Raw genomic sequence first — 22,302 nt, forward strand, 5'->3', positions numbered from 1 at the left:
TGAAGTAGCTCTAAAATGGTGGCTTGTGACCCACTTAAAACAATTGCGGTGTTATTTTTTTGGCCCTAATCCTGGTTTAATTCTCCATTTTCTCTATTTTTGGTTGTGTTAATGTGCTCGCTCGCCGCTCTCCCTCCCTCAGCCGATCGGGCTTTCAGTCCTCCATGACCCCCGTCCCTTTTGTCCACCTGCATTAGCATAATTACAGATTATCGACAACACGTGAGTCATTGTTTTTTGGGGGGGTTTTGTGGAGAAATGGAAGGTTCATGAGGAAAAAGAGGAGAGAACATCACTTTTTGTACATTACGCATTCAAGGCGAGACACTGCAGGTGAAGAAAAACATTGTAGAATTTTAAATATCAGTTTCAAACTTTTGCTGGAGACTAGATAGAAATATGAGGGGAAAAATTACTTCTGTTATTTAATGTTGGTTGGACAAAATAGCAACAAAATCTACAATATCTAATTGTTTAAGGTTAAGGCCAGGAGTTGGAAATGTTTAGAAAAAGGGAAACGATTAAGGTTACGGCGAGGAAAATGGTCTTGATTAGTTAAGGAAAAGGTTTGGGTTATAGGTTTATTCAGGTTGTCTAATAACTTATCATTTGTTTTATCTCTCAAACCATTTCCAAGTGCATAAAACGAACAAAAAAACACATGTTACTGGACGACTTTTTACGCATTATCATAAAGAGACGGCAAAATAAGACACTGCCTTAAAAGTATGGCTTGTATTAGTTACAAAGAGTTTTTTCAGAAGCGATTTAAGTGTCTAAATATTTTACAAATGTTAAAAAATGTGCCAAATCCACCACCTGGTCTTGCACTTTGATGTTAAGTAAGTAATATTTTTTGTAAAGTCCCTCCTTCCCGGACCTCTGCATCTAATCAGAGTCTAATATCCTCCCGCGTTGACCAATGAGACGAGCTTTTCCTGTGAACCAGCCTGTCAGGTCCAATCAGGAGGGAGGGGGAGGAGCCTGACCGTTGAAAAATTCTGTTCTGCTCAGCTTATTTTGCAAACCAAGAAGAGCTTTCTGGTTAAAGAGAGGAGGGGTTTGATTGTTTTAAATTTCATTATAACTCTCCTCACTTTGTAAACTTACAGACTATCACTTTAAGATATCTTCTTTAGTTTTTGAATAAGCTATTTTTGAGTGAAGAGTTGAACAATATTGCTTTGTTTTTGGCTACAAACTCTAGCAAACACCTCAACATTGACCAATTAACAAATCAATGTTTTCACCCGCCTTAATCCAATTTAAATGAGGAAAACCAAACGGTTGGCCTTCGCACTTCCCACGTTCTGTCCATCGTGGCTGCGGTTGGTTTATGTAAATGCGCTGCCAAAAGGCCAAAAGGTCAGGGCATGTCACGGTCAGCCCCCGCGCCACCCGAGACTCTGGAAAGCTGATACGCGCAGAAAAACTGTCACTACCTTTCACAGGCTGACGTTTTCCTCGCACAGGCTGTGAAGATGAAGCGGGTGTTATTTTTAGGGCCACTTTAACAAGACAAGAGAGACCGTACGCTCAAAGGAACAGCGCTCGGAAAAGTGTAAAGCAGCTCCGACACACAGAAAGATACAGGCCTGTTGGATCTCCGCCTGGGACAGCTCTCAATTAGGTTACGTAGGATCGGTGATGGATCGCCTTCGAAGACGCCAAACATCAAAGTGGGACTGAAACTGCAACGACTCAGTACAGGAAGCCCAAACATGAGGCACTGTCGCACCAATAGTCTTTCAACTATTTAGTCAAGTTAGAGTAAAAATGTATGTGAAGAAAGTTTTAGTTGAGTAGTGAGTAACTGAGTGTGAGTAGTGAGTAATGTAGTGAGTACTGTAGTGAGTAGTGAGTAACTAAGTGTGAGTAGTGAGTAACTGTAGTGAGTAGTGAGTAACTGTTTGAGTGAAAAAGTGATTTATGGTCGAGTAGTGACATAAATTATGAGAAAAAAAACAAAGAAAAATGTGTCAATTGTAATATTTTTAAAGGAAATCCCATTAAAACATGAAAATAAATCATTAAGAGTTAAGTAAAAAAAAAAAACACAGGGTCATCAGGGCAGAAAGTAAAAGCGCTATAACCACTCAAGCATCCGCTGGGTCACTGAAAGGTCAAATACATAGCAATATCAATATTTATATATAAATATATTAAAAAGTTGCGTAATGCATTTAAGTACATGTACTTGAGTAAATGTAGCTGAGTAATATGCACATCTGCTATGTGCACAAAACAATGCTCTCTTTTATTAGATTATTTTGTTGTCCTTGATTTCTGATAGAACTGCGTTGTTTTCTCTTTCTGAAATCCATCCAGAACAATGGCACTGGCTGAGCCATTACAAACTAACTCATGAACACGATCTATTGAAACAATACTAGACTGAACCAAAAGCTTATTTTTTACTCTTCCTCCGAGCACATGAATCCTCCAGCACTGGTCACTTGATATCACTGGTCACTTGATATCACTGGTCACTTGATATGACTGGTGAGGCGCACAGTGGAAGCTTATGAAAACAACATAATTGCCCTGAGTCCCTGGTGCCCGGCCCTATAGCCTGTGTGTGTGTCATCCCAGCCTTCCATAGCCTTCACGGTCGCACTACTGGGAGCTAATAAACACCTTGTCAGCTTTACACCCCCAACGAGTGTCTAAGGGAGACGTGCACGCGGCACGTCATGCGAAGCGCCATTATTGGCGGTCACTTTGGTCATTTAGCGCGACGTGTGGAGGCGAGCCCGCTGCCGTCAGTCATCATGCAATAACATCCGCGCCATTATCGCTGTCACGCACCACTCCAGTCCCCAGGCCTGTGCTGAGGCTGACGAGGACATCCTGGGAGAAGTTTGGCTCAGCTGTGCTTTTCTATTTCACACCAAGGACCAAACAGAAATGATTTGAATGTCAAGGAAGAATGATATTAAGCAGACTATTAAGTAAATGAGCTGAGGAGGAACACAAAAACACACACTTACAAAATACAATATTAGCACTGCCCACCAAATAATGATGATTCATAATTCCTCACAAACAAATGGATTTAAAAAAGCCGACCCGACACCCTTTAAGGACTACAGATACTGCTTCATATAAAAACTGACATTCCATGTATCACCAGGACAGATCAAGCTCAAACCACAGACCTAAGATGTAAATGAGTCTAAACCACGTATGAATCTGAAGCTTGTCTCTTCAAGGCCCCATACCTGACTTGTTTATTGTTTTTAATATATGCTGTATGTGTAAGAGGGACCATATTTGTGTTTTACCCCTTCAATATACACTGTAACTCACTGTTATTAAACAAAGAATGCAGTGCATGTAATTCTAAAGCCTCCCAATACATTTGGTGAGCGTGTTACTGGCCTTGCAGTGACAGTGACCCAGAGAAGTGACTTCAGAACTTGCAGCTTCTAAAGAAAGGTGCTTATAAACTCATCCCTGTGAAGAAGCTGGTAATGTGTTAGGAGGAGGGTTAGGAATGAGTTTGGACGCCACAAAAAAGAATAATTACACGCTCCCGCTTTCAGTGTTTGTACACGAACAAAGAATCAGAATTACTAAAGAAGAACATTTAATTATCCCTAATTAAAATGAATAAAGTGTATTAGAAAAACAGCCCTTAACATTTATATTTGACACTTAATCTGGGAGTTTGGTCCACTATCTTGGGACGAGGAGACATAACTGACATACGAGTTTAAACATCCAATTTAAATTCCACGAGTACCGGCTTGTGAAAGATTTGGCCTCCCAAGCACAAACCGTATACAGTGTTTGACCTTCCAAGAACCGCCAGGCCCAGAGATCAATATCACATCAGGACAAAAACCAAGCGGGGGAAGAAAGGTCAAAAACGGACATTCACTGGGATAATTGAGTCTAATCTGGATGTGTACACCAGGCATACACCGAGCTTAAAAGCCGTAAGTCATAAAGGCACCTCTGATTGAAATGAATATCGTCTGTCTCCACCTGACGAAGCCCGAGAACCAACCAGAATACGTGCCGCGGCTTGAGAACCGACGCCTTTTGCAGTGTCACCCACACTCCTCTCACTCCGCCGCTCGCATCTCCGCGGCCCATGCTGTTTATGACACATTTCCATGACCAAATATTCAAATCTCACTCCTCTGCCTCCCTCCGTTCTGCCGCCGCCTCTGCGATTGAATTACAAACATGCAAAGACGCAGGCCATCGGAGCGTAATGCCCTTATGAAAAGCATGATTCTCCCCGTGACATCCGATCGCTCCGCAATATATCTCTCTCTCTCCCCCCCCCCTCACGAGCCGCCATGCGAACGGGGCCCCGCGCTTATTGCAAACATTGATCACCGTGTTGTAATTCGATAGAAAATGTCAAAAAGCTGGAAGCGAGCGGGAGAGGAAGGGGCGCGCGGTGCGGAGGAAGCAGTACAAGGTGCACCGAGGGGAAGTGTATTGACATGTGAGGGAACACGGCCAAGGTCAGGCCATATCTGGACAAATCTGTGACTAAATAAACAACATCGCCTTTAAGTGTCACCTGGAGGACTGTCTTATCCAATGAAAGGTGATGGCAAGTGCGACTGATTGAAATTTAAACTCATCTTGATTCGTGTTATGGTCAATCTGTTGCTTGTAATTCGTTTTTTGAAGCATCTATCTCGTGAAACATAGGAAATCCATATTATTCTTCAGACATGTTGTCCAGGGATGGCTGCCAGTTCCATTTCCTTTCCCGTTTAGGAACATTGTGGGTTACGGTTGACATAGGGTTGACCGGGCGACGCCGTACTAAAGGTCTTCATTGCTAATTTGACATCATTTTACCAAACCCTTTTCCTGTTTTGTGCACGGAATGTTCCATAGTAACAATATGCTATATTCCTCGGCTAATGGCTTCTTCCTGTCTGTATAGAGTTCAGGAAACTCCGCAGTTACCATGGAGATCCGCCATCTTTGCAGCTGCTAGCATACATTTCCATAGACTAACATTAGCTAAAGAGTGGAGAAAAAAGCCGTGGAACAACTCCATCAGTTCCTGCTGGTAAACACATCCACACATCTTTAATGTGAACGATAACTCCGGTATTTTAACTTTTAAAATCTCCATTGGTTTACAATTGCTGCTAATCCCATAATGTTTAGCGATATGACATCACATTCCCAAACTCTCTTTTGCTCCTATGGAGAGTTAGCCTTGTGTTGTTCAGATGAATCAATATTTAAACAGTACGTGGCATAGAACAAGCAGCAGTCGGATACGTTTACAGCATGTTAAGAACTACACAAGTTGTAAATCTTCAGTGTTTATAGCTGTTAGTGTTTTAGGCTCAAAGCTTAAGGCTAGCGTTGATTTAACTGTTAACAAACGGTAAAATAGCCCCACCATCAGAACACATTTTTTCATGAAACAGTCTTTGCTTGCCGTTAATGTAAGTTTTATTCTGTTTTTAAAATTGTCTTTCAATTTGTGTGAAAATGATGACAGGAAGTTGTCAGTACCCTACGCTGGCAAACAGGAAGTTGGCCAAAAGCAATTCATGCACAAACCACTTTCGGGCATTTACCCGTCCAAAGACCTTCTTCGACATCGTTTCGGGTGGGAAGATAACTGTTGTACTTTTTGTGTTGTTAATATTGAATCTACAGAACACTTGTTTTATGACTGTATGTTCTCCAAAGTACTGTGGGATGACATCCATTATTGGCTTTTCCCGAAGATTCCCAATTTACAGGAATTTTCAAGCAAGGACATTATTGCTGTCCTTTTTTAAAATTCCAAAAATATAGAACTTGTTTTAAATGTTATCATTATATTGGGTAAATTCTTCATCCACAAATGTCGATTCTTAAAAACAAAACTATCATTTGTCACTTTTCACAAAGAACTGTCTTTATTTTTCTCCTCTGTATCCTTCATGGAAAAAAACACTGGGGTGAACCTTAAAAACACCATTGATGATCTGGACTTAATGAGCAACCTCTAGTATTGCAATTCACTTTTTTGTTTTGTTTTTTGTGTTTATGTCCTGCTCTGACTTAACAATTTGTAATACGGAACATTCCTGCCATATTTGTTGTATTGCACATGTTAATAAAAAAATAAAAAATAAAAATTCATGCACAAACCCTATTAGATGTTTCTCTTTGTTTACTCCATGCTGCCAAAGTTTGACCTGAGAAATGGCCTCGCTGGCGACAGGAGCGACACGTCTCCTCACACAGCCTCCAAAAAGAGCAAACTATGCAAAGCAGTTTAGCTCGACAGCCACTTGGACGCTCCTTCTTAGCTGGAGTTTAACTTTGCTCTTAATTATTCAAGCGGCACCATTAAAAACCTATCCGTTACTCGGCTCGGAGGCCCTCGGTTTCAAAGCAGAGTCGCGCCCTCTCCCTGCCCCCCCTCCTAATCCCTCGTGTTAAGTGAATCTCTTGCCAGACACTCCAAAAAAGATAAAGCGGAATTTGAAATCACGGTTCAGATCTCAAAAGTGGACGCCTCATTCGCCCCTCGTGCCACGCCCTCTCCCCTTCTCAAATACAAAGAAAAATCTCCCATCGAATCAGCTATCTGTCATATGAGATGGCCTGTCCAGATAAGGCCCCTCTCTTTCTCCCTCTCTCTCTGTATATATATATACTCATACTCCTGCTCGCTCGGTACTGCGGGAGTTTGTGTCTGCCCCGCTCCCCGTGGCTATTTATAACCAATAGAGCTAGCATTTAATGAATATCCGCGGGCGAAAGCGAAGGCAGCCGGCGTGTGATACTCGGGGCGGTGGGCTGCTGCTGCTGCTGCTTTCATGGACAGTATGAGGAGGCAGCGAAGGGCAGGGCTGGACCAATAAACAGAGCGAGAGACGGGCGATGTCGAGGCCCCTTGGTGGTAAAAACGAAAATATATAGGCTACAGAGATGGGGCGATCGATCCGCGATTTTGATAGACGGAATTAGAGCGGTGCAATGGCTTTTCTGTCAGAATGGGGTTCTCGCGTTGGATCGGGGGGTTCAAGCCTTCTCTCAAACGTCGATGCTTTCTGGAGTCAACTGAATGTCTTTTCCACAAAAACACGAAGCTCAAATCGGATTGCAACACTGTCGTCGGCCATCTTTGCTTGCGCCGTCTTGCAAACGACCCCGGTTTGAGTTTGAGTTTATGGATTTCGTAGACTGTTTCACTGAAGATCGTCTACTTTGTCTGCACTCTTTCGTTCTTTGGGTTTAACGGTAGCGCACATGGCAGGCACAGGTTTTAAAATGGCACTGCAAAGTCAATAAAAGGTGAGCCGAGTTGTCATTTAGTTTGATGTGTTGCCTGTTGGTTTGAGCTGTAGGATCTGGCAACCCAAAGCAACGTAGATGATTCCTTCAAACCCAGCCTATGATCTGTTCCATCTTCGGCTTGAATCGTTTCAGATTACATTAGATCGTCTTAATTCATGGACCTGGGAGAGAGGAGGGGGCTCACCGCTGTGGTTAGTTCCTACATGGGTCCACCGCACTGTAAACATCTTCGTCCCACTTCACCGTGATGAATATTCTCAGGACAGAACGAGCACTTGCGAGGAACGTATACGGCCTCGCTTTCCCACTGTGGCGTTGGCTTTGACTTTGGCCTGGTCTGCCTTCAGATCTGCTTCACCAGACCTGACTTAATCCCGCTTTAATCCTCCCGCAGTCTGGATTTACTAATGGATTAACACCTGGCTATGTTTTAGTTACATTTAAGAGGAAGCGTTTCCTGCTCAGCCACCGAGAGATGTACAGTTATGGCTGTCTCCATGAGATACCCGGTACATGCGCTCAAATGGAAGCCCTGTATGAGCATCTTTTCAACACATTGCAGCAGTGGAGCAGAAAGAAAAAAAGAAAAAGGGCTCGTGTTGCCCATTTAACAGATAGCCATCTTTTTGCAGATGCACGAAATGGCAAATGGGGAGGATCACGACTGCCTCGCGCACAATGTGAAGCGTTGCAACAGCGGAGCAGCCCATAGTGGGGAGAGGAGATTGAGATAACATAACCCCCCCCCCCATCTCTCACACTCTCCACCACACAGCCCCCCCTTCGCTCCCTCAACACATTCACGGGACAATTAAATTTGACTAATGGCTCTAAAACCCCCGTACCGGTCCCGACCATGCGTGCGCGCGCGGCACGCAGAGGCTCGGAAAGGCGATTACGCTGTTCAAAAAATGATAACAAATCTCTGAAATTAATTGGATTCTGCTTGATTTTTTTGGGTACCTGCAGAGGACGCGCCTTGCCACACACGCGCGCGCGCACACACATCCACGCACAGACGAATCCCTGTTTGCGTCCCTGTCCCGCTGAGCCGCAACTCGACGGAAGATTTTCTCTGCGTAAAAAGACCCTCACATTGCGCAGATACGCGGGGCGCTGTGCGTAAAGTAAAGTCAGCGGGTGAAAGGTGTCGTCTGCGCGGCCACGTCGGTGTTACAGCAAGTGGAAAACCCAGCACAGAAAATCACATATGCACAAAGTGGAGCCGCTCACCTGCTGTAGCCCTCACTGCCTCCGAGCATCCTCTCGCATATCTCCGCGCGACGGCAACTCCCAACCAGCCACCGACGAGCACTTGCAGCAGGAGCTCTCTCTCTCTCTCAAGTCCCTCTCCTTCAGCGGCTCGCCTTCTCGGGGAAAAATCAAATGACAAAAAGCCCCAAAAGGTGGAAGAAAAGGCGCGTCAAGGCGAAGAAACAAAATCCCCAGTTAGTTTCTGGACACCCGCAGACATTTGGGGAGGGGAGGAGGAGGAGGGATGGACGGGTGTAATAAAGAAGCGTCGCATGCGTCCGTACAAAAAGAAAAAGAAAAAACACACCGAAAGGAACGGCGGGGTGAAGGTATAGAGTCCCACGTACACGCGCGGTCCCGAGGCACGAAAGGCGCAACTGCTCCGGCTTCTCCTCCGAAAAGATGCGGGGGTCTGTTCGCGGTCTCGCTGCCAGCCTGCCTCTGTCGTCAGGCGCAGAGGCGAACCGCGCGCAGCAGCAGGCGAGCACAGGCGAGGGAGCGCGAGGGGCGGAGGGAGGGAGAGGAGAGGGATGATGATCACACTCTGTCCGCTGTCCTGCACTCGCATGCACGCGTGGACCTGTCACTCACACACACGCACACACACGGGTCCGATCATCAACAACGCGGGCCACTTCTGCCCCCCTTTTTTCTGTCTTTTCTGTCTTTTTACGCGCGCCGTGTCAGTGTCCGGCTTTCTTTGCGCCTCTCCGTGCGCGCGTGACGAACGTGAATGCACATATGAGAGCGTGACTTCGGTGAGCGGCGACGGAGAAGTGAATTAGATCGGAGTGTGAGAGAAGAAAACAAAGGGTGGTGCGCGGGAGAGGGGAGAGGGGGAGAGGAGCGGCGGCTGTTTCGAGCGCGCCCGCCTGATGGCACTGTCAGCCTCATTTACAGCCGGGGAGGAGGAGGAGGGGGGGGGGGGGGGGGTTCTGCAGAGCGGAGCGGCCGCAGATCCACGACAGCGGGTCCATCACAGCACATTCACGAGTGTTTAGTCTGTTTTCTTTATTTAGCTCATAGTGAGAACAGTGAGAGATCCTGCCACCACTGAATCTCCCTTGATTTCATGTTTATCGATGTGCACGGACGTTACAGTTTACTTCCATATTGTAAACACATGTTACTGATGGGACATTTGAAACCACACTGAGAAACATGTTACCCAGTAATTAGAATGAAATACACCACATTCCAAATGATTATGCAAATTGTATTTCAGTGTCATAAAGGTAAAACAAATGAAACTCATGGATGATATTGTGCTTCACTCAATTATCTCTCTGCTGATGAAAAGAGTGAAATAGTTGAATGCCTTGGTAAGTATGAAAATCGTTGATATTTTTTGAAAGATTAAGCGTAATCATCGTACTGATATAGATTTGTGGCTGATTCAGACACACACGGGTTTGTGCAGATAAAAGCACAATGAGTTTCTCCCAGACAAATACATCAGATTAAGAGAACAGCAGCTACAAAGCAGCATACAGGTATTTGAAGCTGCTGGTGCCTCTGGAGTCTCCCGAGCAAGAAGGTGTCGGACCCTCCAGAGGCTGCAGTTGTGCATAAACCTTCTATCTGGGCCTCCCCTAAACTGTTCATTGAAACTCATGAACAGAAACGGCTGCAGTGGCTCAGAAATACATGAAGTCTTGTTCACTGATGAGGCCGTGTGACCCTGGATGGTCAGATCAATGGAGTAGTGGATGTCTGTTGAATGGTCAACCATGTCCCAACAAGGCTGTGACGTCAAAAAGGAGGGCGGAGTCATGTTTTGGCCTGGAATCATGGGCAGAGAGCTGTTCGGCCCCTTTAGGCTCCCTGAAGGTGACCTGAAAAATACGTTTCTGACTAATCACTTTCTATGGTACAAAAAGAAGAGCCGTGTTTTCCCGAACAAAATCATCTTCATACATGACAACGCACCATGTCCTGCTGTAAAGAAAACCTCTGCATCACTGGCTGCAATGGGCATAAAAGGAGAGAAACTCATGATGTGGACCCCCTCCTCCCCTGACCTCCACCTTACTGAGAACCTTTGGAGCCTCAAGCAAAACATCTGTGACGGTGGGAGGCAGTTCACATCCAAACAGCAGCTCTGGGAGGCTATTCTAACATCCTGCAAAGAAATCCAAGCAGAAACTCTCCCAAAACTGTAATTGATGCAAGGATTCTGAAGCTGCTATCACAGAAAATGTAACTTGACCTGTTTTTGGTTGAAATAGCTTTTGATTTCAGTAAATATGACCAAGAAATGACCATTTTCAGTTAATTACAACCTATAAATTGTATTGAAACTATGACTTGCAGAATAATTTGGAACAGTACATTTTCAGTACACTTCACACGTCAGCGTCCGCCATGACAAGAAGCATCCGAATAGGAAGGAGGTATAGGGGAAGGAGCTTCAATGCTTCCTATCATACCTCCGTTAGCATAAGGACCTCTGGCAGAGTCACCACAGCACAGTCACACGTCACTGTTTTAAAGAGTATCTCAGTAAATGGCCTAAATGAAGGCAGTTTGTTTTGTTTTTGCTTTCATTTAGAACAAACTTAAGCCACACGGCCAATTTGCAGACAGTGCGCAGTGGGGGGAGCAGACCTCACTGTGTCTTAATGCGGCTTCTTTCTCTGAGGATGAACCAAAGGACAGGGTTTGGTGAAATATTTGAGTATTTTTTTTATTTCTGTGATGAAGCTGTAGCTGTGGAAAGTGAATCTGGAACAGCTTTTTATCATCGTCTGTTTTCTGTGTGGCTTCATGTCGTTATTGTGGTTCATGTTTGAGTCATTAAAGTCAGTGGCTGCAGTAGGAGTGTTGTTGTAGTTCAAGACTATATGGTTGATGTGAACCAGCTGTTGGTGATGTCACTTCCCCTGTTGTTCGGGTAGGGCCCATCGGATTGTGCAAACACAGCTGAAGCTCTAGTTCCTGACAGCGTAGGGATCTAACAGTTGATCATCATGCTACAAGGGGATGGGAGCTCAGATCAGGACATAGGAACTATTATTTGAGAAATTTAGAACCAACCTAAGTCCTCTTCCAAATCCTTTGTTTTTGTTTAGCTTGATCTTACAAACAGCAGACACTCTCGCTGTGGTGAACCTGCAGCGGCTCCGGTCTGCAGGTTTTTATTGAGTATGGAGCCAAAGGCAGGCGCAGAGCCATGTGCTGTGTGTGTGTGTGTGTGCTCGACGTGTGGTCTGTCTTTCTATCTATCTGATGCATGGCCACATCTCCAGTGATTTAAAAAAAAAAAAGAAAAAGGCGAGAGCTGAAGGGCTGCGGATGGAGGGGCCCTCACTCAAATCACTCAGATCGCAAAGGTTCATGAAAAAACAACACAGATGAATATTTCATGAGCACTCTTTAGCGCTCTCACGCGAAGCCCCGTGTTCCTGTTTCATCATTTCGATTTGGGAATCTGAACTGCCGGCTTTTGTTTTGAGACTAGCGACGCTATGGAGAGCAGACAAGGGCCTGCTGTACAGTATCTCTCCGTACCTCTGTTTACCTCAGGAGCAGAACTACAGAGTTTAAATCTATACACTCAATATGCAAGGGTGGCATCTCAGCTATATTTAAATTGAATCCTCCATTTTGTCTTTGTCCTTTTGTAACTTGCATCCACATGGAGTTATAAGTGTTTGGACCAGATTAAAGGTACATTATGTAACTGATGGCACCTTTACTTTTCATTCTAGTGGCCCCTAAGACGCTCTGGGACCAAGTTCATTTCAGGATTTTTCGGGTTTCTGCTTAGTTGGAATCAGGGCTTGTTTTGGTCGCCGGCCACTGTCGCTGGTGGTTTTCTGAAGTTACGAGCCACCAACTGATTTCACCAAAACCAAAACATATGTTAATGTGATCAGATTAACATAGAAAAACCAACAAGAAATCGACCAAAAAGTGGAACCACAGCTTGCCTTGGGCTTGCATTAAACTTATTGCTGTTGTAGTCTGGTTTATTAATCATCTCTCCTTTTGACATGAGCAGGACTGTGTGAATAAGTGCAGTCTGTAGAGCTTTAGTCTGTGTGTCACGCTGTAGCTTTCTCCAGGGTCCAGACTGAGACCAAAGTGTTGGAGGTGAAACCAGCTTCACCACGTCTTAAGTGCTTGTCTTCCTGCGCCTCTCTCTCTTTTGTCCTCATCGCGTTCATTAACTGCGTCCTGTCTGCACTTTCATCCATTATTTCCTCTCACGCCGCATATCAAAAGTTAAACTTTGTCTGGAGAAGAACAGAGGGGACTGTCTGTGACATGGTTGTGTACAGGGCTAACGTCGTGCCATGGTGGGAATGCATACGTAACTATGGAGACAGATCCATCAGCAGTGAAAACCTACTTTATATTAAGGTGTGCTCATTAAGTATTCATAAGCATTGTAATCTTTTTGAGGTTAGTGTAAGGGTTGGCTGTGAATAAGCAGATTAATCATGGCCTACGAGCATGGCAGTCGATAACAATATAATCAGCCTATTTATTTCTTTACAAGCATGTTATTAATGGCCTATGTTAACAGATAAAAGTGTAATAAGCGGCTTAGATAACACTTTACAAGCATATTATTAATGCCCTATTATTACCAATGCTTATTAATACAATACCCCTTCTGGAACCGCCACCTTAACGTGGTGGAGGGGTTTGAGTGTCCGAATGATCCTGGGGGCTATATTGTCGGAGGCTTCGTGCCCCTGGTAGGGTCTCCCAGGGCAAACAGGTCCTATAGGTGACGGGTCAGACAAAGAGCGGCTCAGAACCCCCTCATGAGAGACCAACAGGCCCGGTTAATCGTGAGGCCGTCCTTCTGTGGACCCACCACCTGCAGGAGGAGCCATAAGGGGCTGGTGCAATGTGATTTGGGCAGCTCCAACAGCCGCCCCCACGACCCGGAAACAGAAAAGTGGAAGGAAATGAATGGATGGATGGATGGATTAATACAATATTAATACTAAACAAGCACACTATATTATAACGCGTCACTGAAACAGTTGGCCCTGGAGCGTCCCAGTGGCCAATGTTAACCACGCATACAGCTGCTGGGTCACTGAGAGGTCAAAGAAGCATTAATAGTTGCATAATCCACCTTTAAGCACTGTTTTTATGAATGCTATATATTCAAGACAAGTGGAAGTGCGTTCTGTGAAAATAAACAGCCAGAAACACCACCAAACAGTGCCGACCGTTTACCATTTGGCCAGGGGACTCATTTATATGCTCATGTGCAGCAGACGATCTTTAGACCATTAGCTCCTGCACACTTTTACACGCTTCTCACTTTATGTCCGTCAGACGCTGAATGCTTGTGTAATCACTGCCCACAGAGAGCATTGATCAGCAGCACAGGCTCATTGTGCGCCGGCGGAAATGAAGTCCAGTCTGAGGAGCGGCGGTTCCTCTGGCATTTGTCCCCCTGGTGTCTGTGTGAGGCTAACTCACTCAAACTCTACTCCTACGATTGTGTGGACATATGCGGCTCCAGGTAGTAGCCGCGGTGCGCTGTGACCGGAGTATGGACGAAGCATTGGGTTTTCTGGAGAGGAGAGAGGACTGGTCACGCTTGTGTGGTTTTACGGAGGCCGAAAGATCAGCACTGCAACACTTAAGGCTCATTTTTTCCCTCAGAGACATCACTCAACTACATACTTTCATGACCAGCTCAACACAGAAAATGCTATTACTGCAGTGGGTAATCGAAGACTAGATTTGGATGAGAACCTAACCTGTTTCAATCTCAAATTCTGCTGTAGTAAATTCTGCTGCCTTTAGTCACATCTCCATGGAGACGAGCTGGAGACGAGCTGGAGACTCCCGGTAAAGTTTACAGTCATGTCTTAGGAGAGGTGAGCCTCTGTTTGTTTGGACATTTTATGAGGTATTTTTCAATGATGAAAATATCTGTCATGAAATAGATGCTTGTATTTCAATTTCATTCATTGGGTAAAATTCTACGCGGTGTGGCTTTAAATATAGACATTTCCCCTCATTCCCCTGTGTCATTGAATGTTTTTCAATTATACTACATGATGGTATGCCAAGATTTGGGGGATTTGAGGCATTAAAAATAAAGTATAAAAAAAAAAAAAAAGAATAGATTTCAGTGTGGCTTTAGATCACGGTGTGCTCATTAACACGAGTGCTGCGGTGTTTTGGGGATTTAGCTGGAGAGAGCCAACAATCCAGACCATTGTTCATGATATTTGTAGCACAAAGGATATTCTATGTTATAGCTGTGGACACAGGCTATGGCTCGTTTGAAAGCTGAGACTCTAAGCTCTCCGGAGGTGAGAACAGTTTAATTGTATGTGTCTCAGTTCATGATAAAGAGGCTAAATCTGATCAAAATCAAAGATAATGCGTGTTTCATGAAACTCTCTCCTTTCTGATTAACTCCTCTCTCCTCTGGACGGATTCTAACGTTATGGGAAGAGGCCGCTGCCTAAATATCTCCGTTTCAAGTACATTTTCAACAACATTTTCAACACCTCGATCGCTTTCGCTCATTATCGCGTGTGCATTTTAACAGCCTGGTTCTCGGATGGAAGACTTTAACAGGATGTTTCTCAGCCGTCCTTGGACCGACTGTAACCATTGAAAAACTCAGAGAAATGTTAAAATCTCAACAGTTTCGATGTGTACACAGGAAGCCGCTGCGCTTTGTCAAACACACCACAGAGAGAAGAAGTGTCGGGTTAACAGCTGTTATTGTGTGTCTTCACAATAATATCTGAAATGATCTGAGTTTTTGATCGTAATTTATTTCACTTCTGTTAATCACAGAGCTGCCAGAATCACACATAAGGTGTATTAGTGTATTACGAGATCATCGACCCGGCCGAGGACAGGAACTTCTACATCACCGTGGACACAACCTGATCATCAAGCAGGCGCGTCTGTCCGACACGGCCAACTACACCTGTGTGGCCAAGAACATCGTGGCCAAGCGCAAGAGCTCCACCGCCGTGGTCATCGTCTACGGATTTCCCATCAACCAGTGCTCCTCCTGTGACCAAAACAGTGAAGATGGCGGCCGCGACACCACGATCTTTCACCAAAGAAAAAAAAAGAGTGGTGCGCACTGAATGAGTGCTGCTGCCGGATGCTCTCTCATCGAATGCAATTTCTCCATCTGTGAGATCAATAAAGTGCCATCTTATCTTATCTCTTAGAGTGTCTAGTTTGGCAAAAAAAAAAAAAAAAAAAAAAGGGTTAGGGTTAAGGTTCGGGTTAAGTTAGCAGTTGGCTATGAATGAGCCATTATTAATGGCCTGTTATGTTAACAGATAAAAGTATAATGAGCAGTGTTTTAATACTTTACAAGCATATTATTAACGCTTATTAGTACCTTTTTAATCCTTAACGAGCACACCTTAAAGGGACTATACAGAGTTTAAAAATGTCTGCTTGTTTCAGTCCCATAGCACCAGTCTATATCCCACTACAATGATGACAAACCTTCTGTTGGTCTGTAAATGCAGTAAATTAGAATAACTGCCTTGTATAAAATGTCTCTCTCAAAATGGCCGTAGTGAATGTCTTGAAATAGGCCTCTGTCTCTTTAAGAACCGCTGAGCCTTTAGACACGCCCCCTCCACACGCTGTCTGTGGCATCAGTGGGGAGGGGGTTCTGCTGAGGAGCAGTGGTTGGTTACTCGGCTGGTGACCAAAGCTCGGAGGCGTCTCCAGGAGGTGGGGGCGTTCCTAGGAGGACTCAGGCAAACCTATCCCTAAAATGGCCGCCATCAGAGTTTTGACAGATTACTCACAAATACGTGAATGTGCCAAGGCAACACTTCAGCCATGTTTTTAATGAGGGAGTGACAGAATAACATGATGGAATGCATAATACCGCCCCTTTAATCATGTATTTTCCTCCCCCTACATGTTCCAGACATGTCCTCATGTGTAGAATCAGCCCAGACCTGTTCACTCAAAAAGTTGTTACTTTGGGTCCGATGTGCCGTCATGCACGAGCTTAATATAGAACCAGTAGTTACGCGCAAGACCTGAGGTGGCAGTAGTGAGCATCAAATGACCAAATTTCATCTAGTCCCTTTAATATAAAGCGCTACCGAGATTTATTTTAAATTTGTTTGGGTTGTGGACAGGTCGGCAACATTGTTTTGACCCCACAAGCCTTTACTTTTACCCAAGAAAAAGTTCGGAGAGCTGCTCATGCTTCAAAGACACTTAAGACTAAGAAGGTATTCCAAAGAAAATTACTTGAGACTTTTGTCTATATACTTTACTATATTGACCCAAATGTTTGCAGATTGTGTCCCAACATCAAACAGAAAATGCATCTAAAATGTGAGTCATCAAAGTGTTTGGCGAGCGACCTACAGACAACAGGAGAGCTCCTGGTTGGGGATCCCTGTTCTCCACACAGAGGATCAAACAATATGAAAAAAGACTTACAGTGAGTGGGAAACAAAAGCCTTTAACTAAGCATAAAGCCCATGAGGATCAGTCTTTCATCTGCATTATGTGGCACACGTGACAGAACATTAACGTGTAGGTATTCTTTTGGCACGTTCCACAGACTCCGAGGATCCGGCGCACTGTAATAACCTCCACTCGTCGAGCCAAATGCTATAATTAAGCAGGAAATCCGAGCGAGTGCTTTGCAGCGAATGCATTTGATTGAATTTATGTTGCAGTAAATGCATAAGTGCTTTAATTTCAATTAGCTTGTTGGAAATTGCTGCGTGCCCCCTACAAGATAATTACATATATTATAGTTTGTTTACCCGGTGAAGGCACTCTATTGATTCTATTAGAGCTAAATGTTAGTCTTGTCTTGTCACATATTAATATCCCAGCCAGGATACGCACGGAGGCCAATATCCGCTCGGCAACGCAGTCGATCGGCCTCAATGTGGCCTGGATGTCTTTTTGATCAAAATATGAAAGGGCAATGTGCGTATTTGTCTTTAAAGGAAAGGAAGTCTCATTGAAGTCCGGCTTTCAAGTGTTCTACCTCTAGTAAGTTGGTGATTCCCACTTTTAAAAATGTAAATGACCATGATGCCACTAAACCATCCTTAGAATTAATTTGAGGAAGTTCCCTTTTGGCTACGTTTTAATCTACTTCCTTGGTGTGACAGCATGTTCCAGTGCACTCATTTTGGGGGGCTTAACTTGGCCTCTTTTCCATTCGACATGTGCTCGTGTCGAGACTTGAGACGCTCTATGTCAGTGGTTCCACCTTGTAAAACATTTGCCCTTCCAAGTATCACCTTGTCCAGATGGAGAGGGTTGGACATAGCCCTACATTGGACTGAACTGTGTATTAGAAACCATGTTAAAAGCAAATAAAGTATCACATTTAAATTGATTACTAACGCATAAAGGAATTATCTCAATTTACAGTGAAATGAAGAAAATGTTATATAACTGATCTCCATGGTAACGCAGGACAGTCAGCACCACACTGGGGGATGACAGGCAAAAAAGTCATCAGATCAATATCTGTCTGTAAAAGTTTGAAATTACATAATAAAACCAAAAAGTATTTTGGGCCAGGAGCACTTCCATAGTAAAGGAAATGCTCTAACTTTTCATATTGTTATTGTTAAAAGCAGCTACAAATCATGTGTTAGCATTTTAGGCAAAATACTTCAGAATATACAGTAGATGTTACCACAGAACCACTGCTGTAGCACATACAATGTCAATGTCAATGTCAATTTTATTTATAAACAACCATCGTCGACCAAAGTGCTGTACAAGAACAGTAACAATATGTACAATAAACGCGATAAAACTTAGACACAGGTAATATATAAAGGCACAAACTGTGTCTGAGGCTAAATGCTAACCGCAGTAGAATGCTAACGTCTTGAGCAGCTCAAACACCGACTCGAACTGAGACTACAGATACAAATAGAGATGTTTTTCTGTTTTCTGTTCCCTCCATAGACTGTAAAGTGGACGACACAGTACGAATGTGTACGAACGTATTAGATTAGTCACATGACAATGATCCCTGGCCACTGATTGGTGATTGATACGGCGTGGCCCTGTATTGCGCCCTGTATTGCGTACGATTGCAAACGTGAAGTTCTGGGTTATCAACTTTTCGTGTGTGTGTTTGTGACCTTCAGAGCATGTTTTTCATGCAATACTTGGATCTCGGAGATTAAGAGAGCAAAAACATGCTCACAAGACAATCCTGACACTGAGCTTTAACCAATGGAGGCTGCACTAGCACTAATTCAGACTTGTTTGAGAATAGGTGCTGGAAATTTGTAAAGTTTATCGCAGACTGGTTTGAGCCATAGGATGTGACACCCCAAAGTGAATGTGAATAGAAACAACTTCTACATCATGTCCATAAAGGGATGTTTCAGGATTTTTGACATAGGGCCTCACTTCCGAGTTATCCAGAGTGTTGCTGATTTCTGGAGATATACTGTATATTTTTTAATTAGCGCACTCCTTATATTTGAAGAGTTCAGCGGTGCTAGGCTAGTGCTCGGCTAGTGCATGTTTAAGGTAACTATTAGCCTGCACTAAAAACCTCTTCAAAATCATGGGCTCGTCCTCCAAACATTGCCATATCTGATTTGTAGAAGCTCCTTTGTGAATTCCACGTTTAGTCATGCGGCCGCAGGTAAACAAACTGCTGTAGATCCGGTAACCGAGCAGATCACTCCGCCGCTGCGTAGCTACAACCAGGAAGCTGATGCTGCTCAAATGTAGTCACATACAATACTGTCTAAAGAAGGTGACATGATCATAACATCATGACTCATCCCCTCATCATTTCCTCCTCACTTATTCTCTTGGTTGTTTTCATTTCTGGGTCACACAGGAGGAGTGTCCAGGACGCTGTGTGTTTCTGCCGTCTTCATGTGGACCCTGTGAGGAGCTGCTCGGAGCACTCAGCCATTCCGCAACATGTGAATGTCATCAGCGGCACTTCACGCATGGCCTGGGCACCCTCATAACGCTACCGGATATTCCCCACCCCCTCGTGCATGTCGGAGCGAGGCAGGACAGCAAACCTCTTCCACCTTAAGGGGCTAAACCGGCTTCTTCTTTCCAGATCACTTCACTGCGGCGCCGCGGAGGTACAACTCTCCAGCAACTTTCTTCTAAAAGTCAGTTGACATTTCATGTGTTCCCCCCCCCTGGGGCATTAACTAGGGCGGCTCGAGAAACACGGCGATGGAAAAATACTGTGGTATTTTTTTTATGTTCTTAAAGGAACAGGCCACGGTTTTTCCATACTGAGATATGTTCTTACCTGAGCTTTGACGAGTTCTTTAGGACCTGTCTGATCTTCAGTCACGTAAACACAGCACAGACGGCGTTAGCATTTAGCCTAGAGCAGTTCGTAAAGTGAAGATTACTGCGCGGATGCCAAACTACTCCTGGTATTATTACGCCTTACAATATAGTTACCCCTTTTGTCCGCTTAGAAAATCCACATTGTTTAATTGTGTGTAATTATACTTTGTAGTGGAACACTTCACGTAACCATATTTAAAAAGGGAAAACGTGGAAGAGCTTGGTAGCTTCTATCTTGACCTGTTTTGGAGCTATAGAGGAGAGAGGGAGAGGCTAAATGCTAACGCCGTCTGCGCTGTGTTTACGTGACTGAAGATCAGACAGGTCCTAAAGAACTCGTCACAGCTCAGGTAAGAACATATCTCAGTGTGGAAAAACAGTGGCCTGTTCCTTTAACAAGAATGTACCTGTGTAGATGTTGATGCTTCTCTGAGAGGATTTTCTTCTTGTTGCCGTCTATCAGAAGTATTCCTGTCCTGTTCCAAATGTACATTGATTGGAGAAGCCATGGTGCATTCTACGTTTAAAATCTGACTGAGTTGCTAATGACTTATTGTATGAGTATGTTTTTTGTGTGGCAAAAACAACATAGATCGTTCACATTAGTCTCCGCTCTTCTGGTCGATGCATCGTAAAAAAAACACCAACCAGGCCATTGGGAATTACAAATAAATCCCCCCTGATCCCGAGCTAGATTAGCCAGGTTTGACCCTTTATAAGATGTATTTGTTGTGTTTTGGCTAAATGCTAACCGTAGTAGAATGCTAACGACTTGAGCAGCTCAAACACTTTTTTCTGTTTTCTGTTCCCTCCATAGACTGTAAAGTTAAGAATGGACAGAGGGAGCGAGGTTTCCACGCTAACTGAAGCTCGTTCATGCTAGCAACCTGACGGCTCCACTGTTTATAACTGGGCGACAATAAAAACAGTAAAAGGATAACATTTGCACAAGACAAAAAGAATGACAAGCTTGTGCTCAGTCATGACTTAACCTCTAACCTCCTCCCTGAACCGAGGCCATTTTCTCCGGTTCAGCTTTACCCAAATCTAAAAGCTTCTCGGTACTGCAGACCCTTTGTGAAGCACTTTGGTCAACAGCAGTTGTTTTATAAATACATTTGATTTTGATTTGATTTTGATTCCCATTAAAAAGGTGCATTCTGTTGTCAGTCATGCTGAGTTTAAAGTAAGGAAAGCGTTCCCCACTCGGATGCTAAAGAAGGGGAAATATTTTCTCCAACAAACCGGTATGAGACATTTATTAGTTTCCCTGTACCGCTTTAGGTGAAGCACGAATCCGAAGGCATCAACACTGTTTGGGTTTTTATTTTAGGCCTGTTCAATAATTGCGAGGCTAAAAAGAGAGGCAGATCAGACACGGGGAAAATCGACTCTGGCGTGGCTCTACTGACGAAATACAGTTCATGCCCCCCCCCTCCCCTCCGCCCGCCCCCTTTTCTTCCCGAAGAGCTCCTAAGCAACATCAGCGGTAACAATGGATACCTAGTGACGCCAAAGCCTTTCAAAGCATCCCATCAATAATTAATTTGCTCTGTTGTTCCTCTGAGGCTGGCACACGCACGCACAGGCTTTTGTTCGATGGCTCGCCAAGATGGGCCAAGATCGGGAAGCTGAAGTACTGAAGTACCCCGGCTCTGCTCACCGATACTGGGAGGGAGTGTGTTTTCATTTAAGCAAGGACAAAGCAGGGAGTGAGTGGAAGCGATGTGGGTTCATCTGAAGTCACAGTCTGAAAGTTTGCAACGCGAGGGAAGATCCAGTTTAACCTGAAAGCCTTTCTTGATTTGCAAAATGAGGAGAGCAGGAACGGAACGATCAAGCTCCTCCCCCTCCCCCGCCTGATTGGACCTGACAGGCTGGGAGTTGCTGTGATGTGGGAATATTATTAATAGTTTGTCCAGGTAGTCGATTTTGCACATTTGATTACATTTGTAATACATGTAAATAACCTCGAAGTATATATTTGCTTTAATTTTATTTTGCCGTTTGCCATAAGCTACGGTTCATTTCCTGTTTAAGAATCAGGGCTTTTATTTTGAAAGAAGTTTTTTCCCGCTAACTTCACACTAGCTTCACAGCAACAAAAGTACGAGAGAAGAAAAGTTACTAGGGAGCGAAAAATGTATTTTATTATTAGCTACCCCTTTGTAGAGGAACAAGGTACGTTTAGGAATCTATCTATCTATCTATCTATCTATCTATCTATCTATCTATCTATCTATCTATCTATCGATCTATCGATCTATCGATCTATCGATCTATCGATCTATCGATCTATCTAACCATCTAACCATCTAACCATCTAACCATCTAACCATCTAACCATCTATCTATCTATCTATCTATCTATCTATCTATCTATCTATCTATCTATCTATCTATCTATCTATCTATCTATCTATCTATCTATCTATCTATCTATCTATCTATCTATCTATC

The 22,302-nt window shown here is 44.0% G+C and overlaps 1 protein-coding gene across 2 annotated transcripts in view; it reads right to left on the minus strand.

The window, feature by feature from the left end:
- The window catches only part of lingo1a (leucine rich repeat and Ig domain containing 1a), a 158,147-nt gene that overhangs the window by 53,513 nt on the left and 82,332 nt on the right, over nt 1-22,302 (minus strand). The window contains exon 1 of one of the 2 annotated variants that reach the window (XM_079567392.1): nt 8,518-8,768. The exons of the other annotated variant lie outside the window; for it this stretch is intronic. The gene's annotated coding sequence lies outside the window, so the exon portion shown is untranslated. Of the gene's footprint in view, nt 1-8,517; nt 8,769-22,302 lie in introns of those variants that run through there. 2 annotated transcript variants of the gene reach the window in all.

This window comes from Gobius niger (assembly GCF_951799975.1).
Source record: "Gobius niger genome assembly, chromosome: 12".
NCBI lineage: Eukaryota > Metazoa > Chordata > Actinopteri > Gobiiformes > Gobiidae > Gobius > Gobius niger.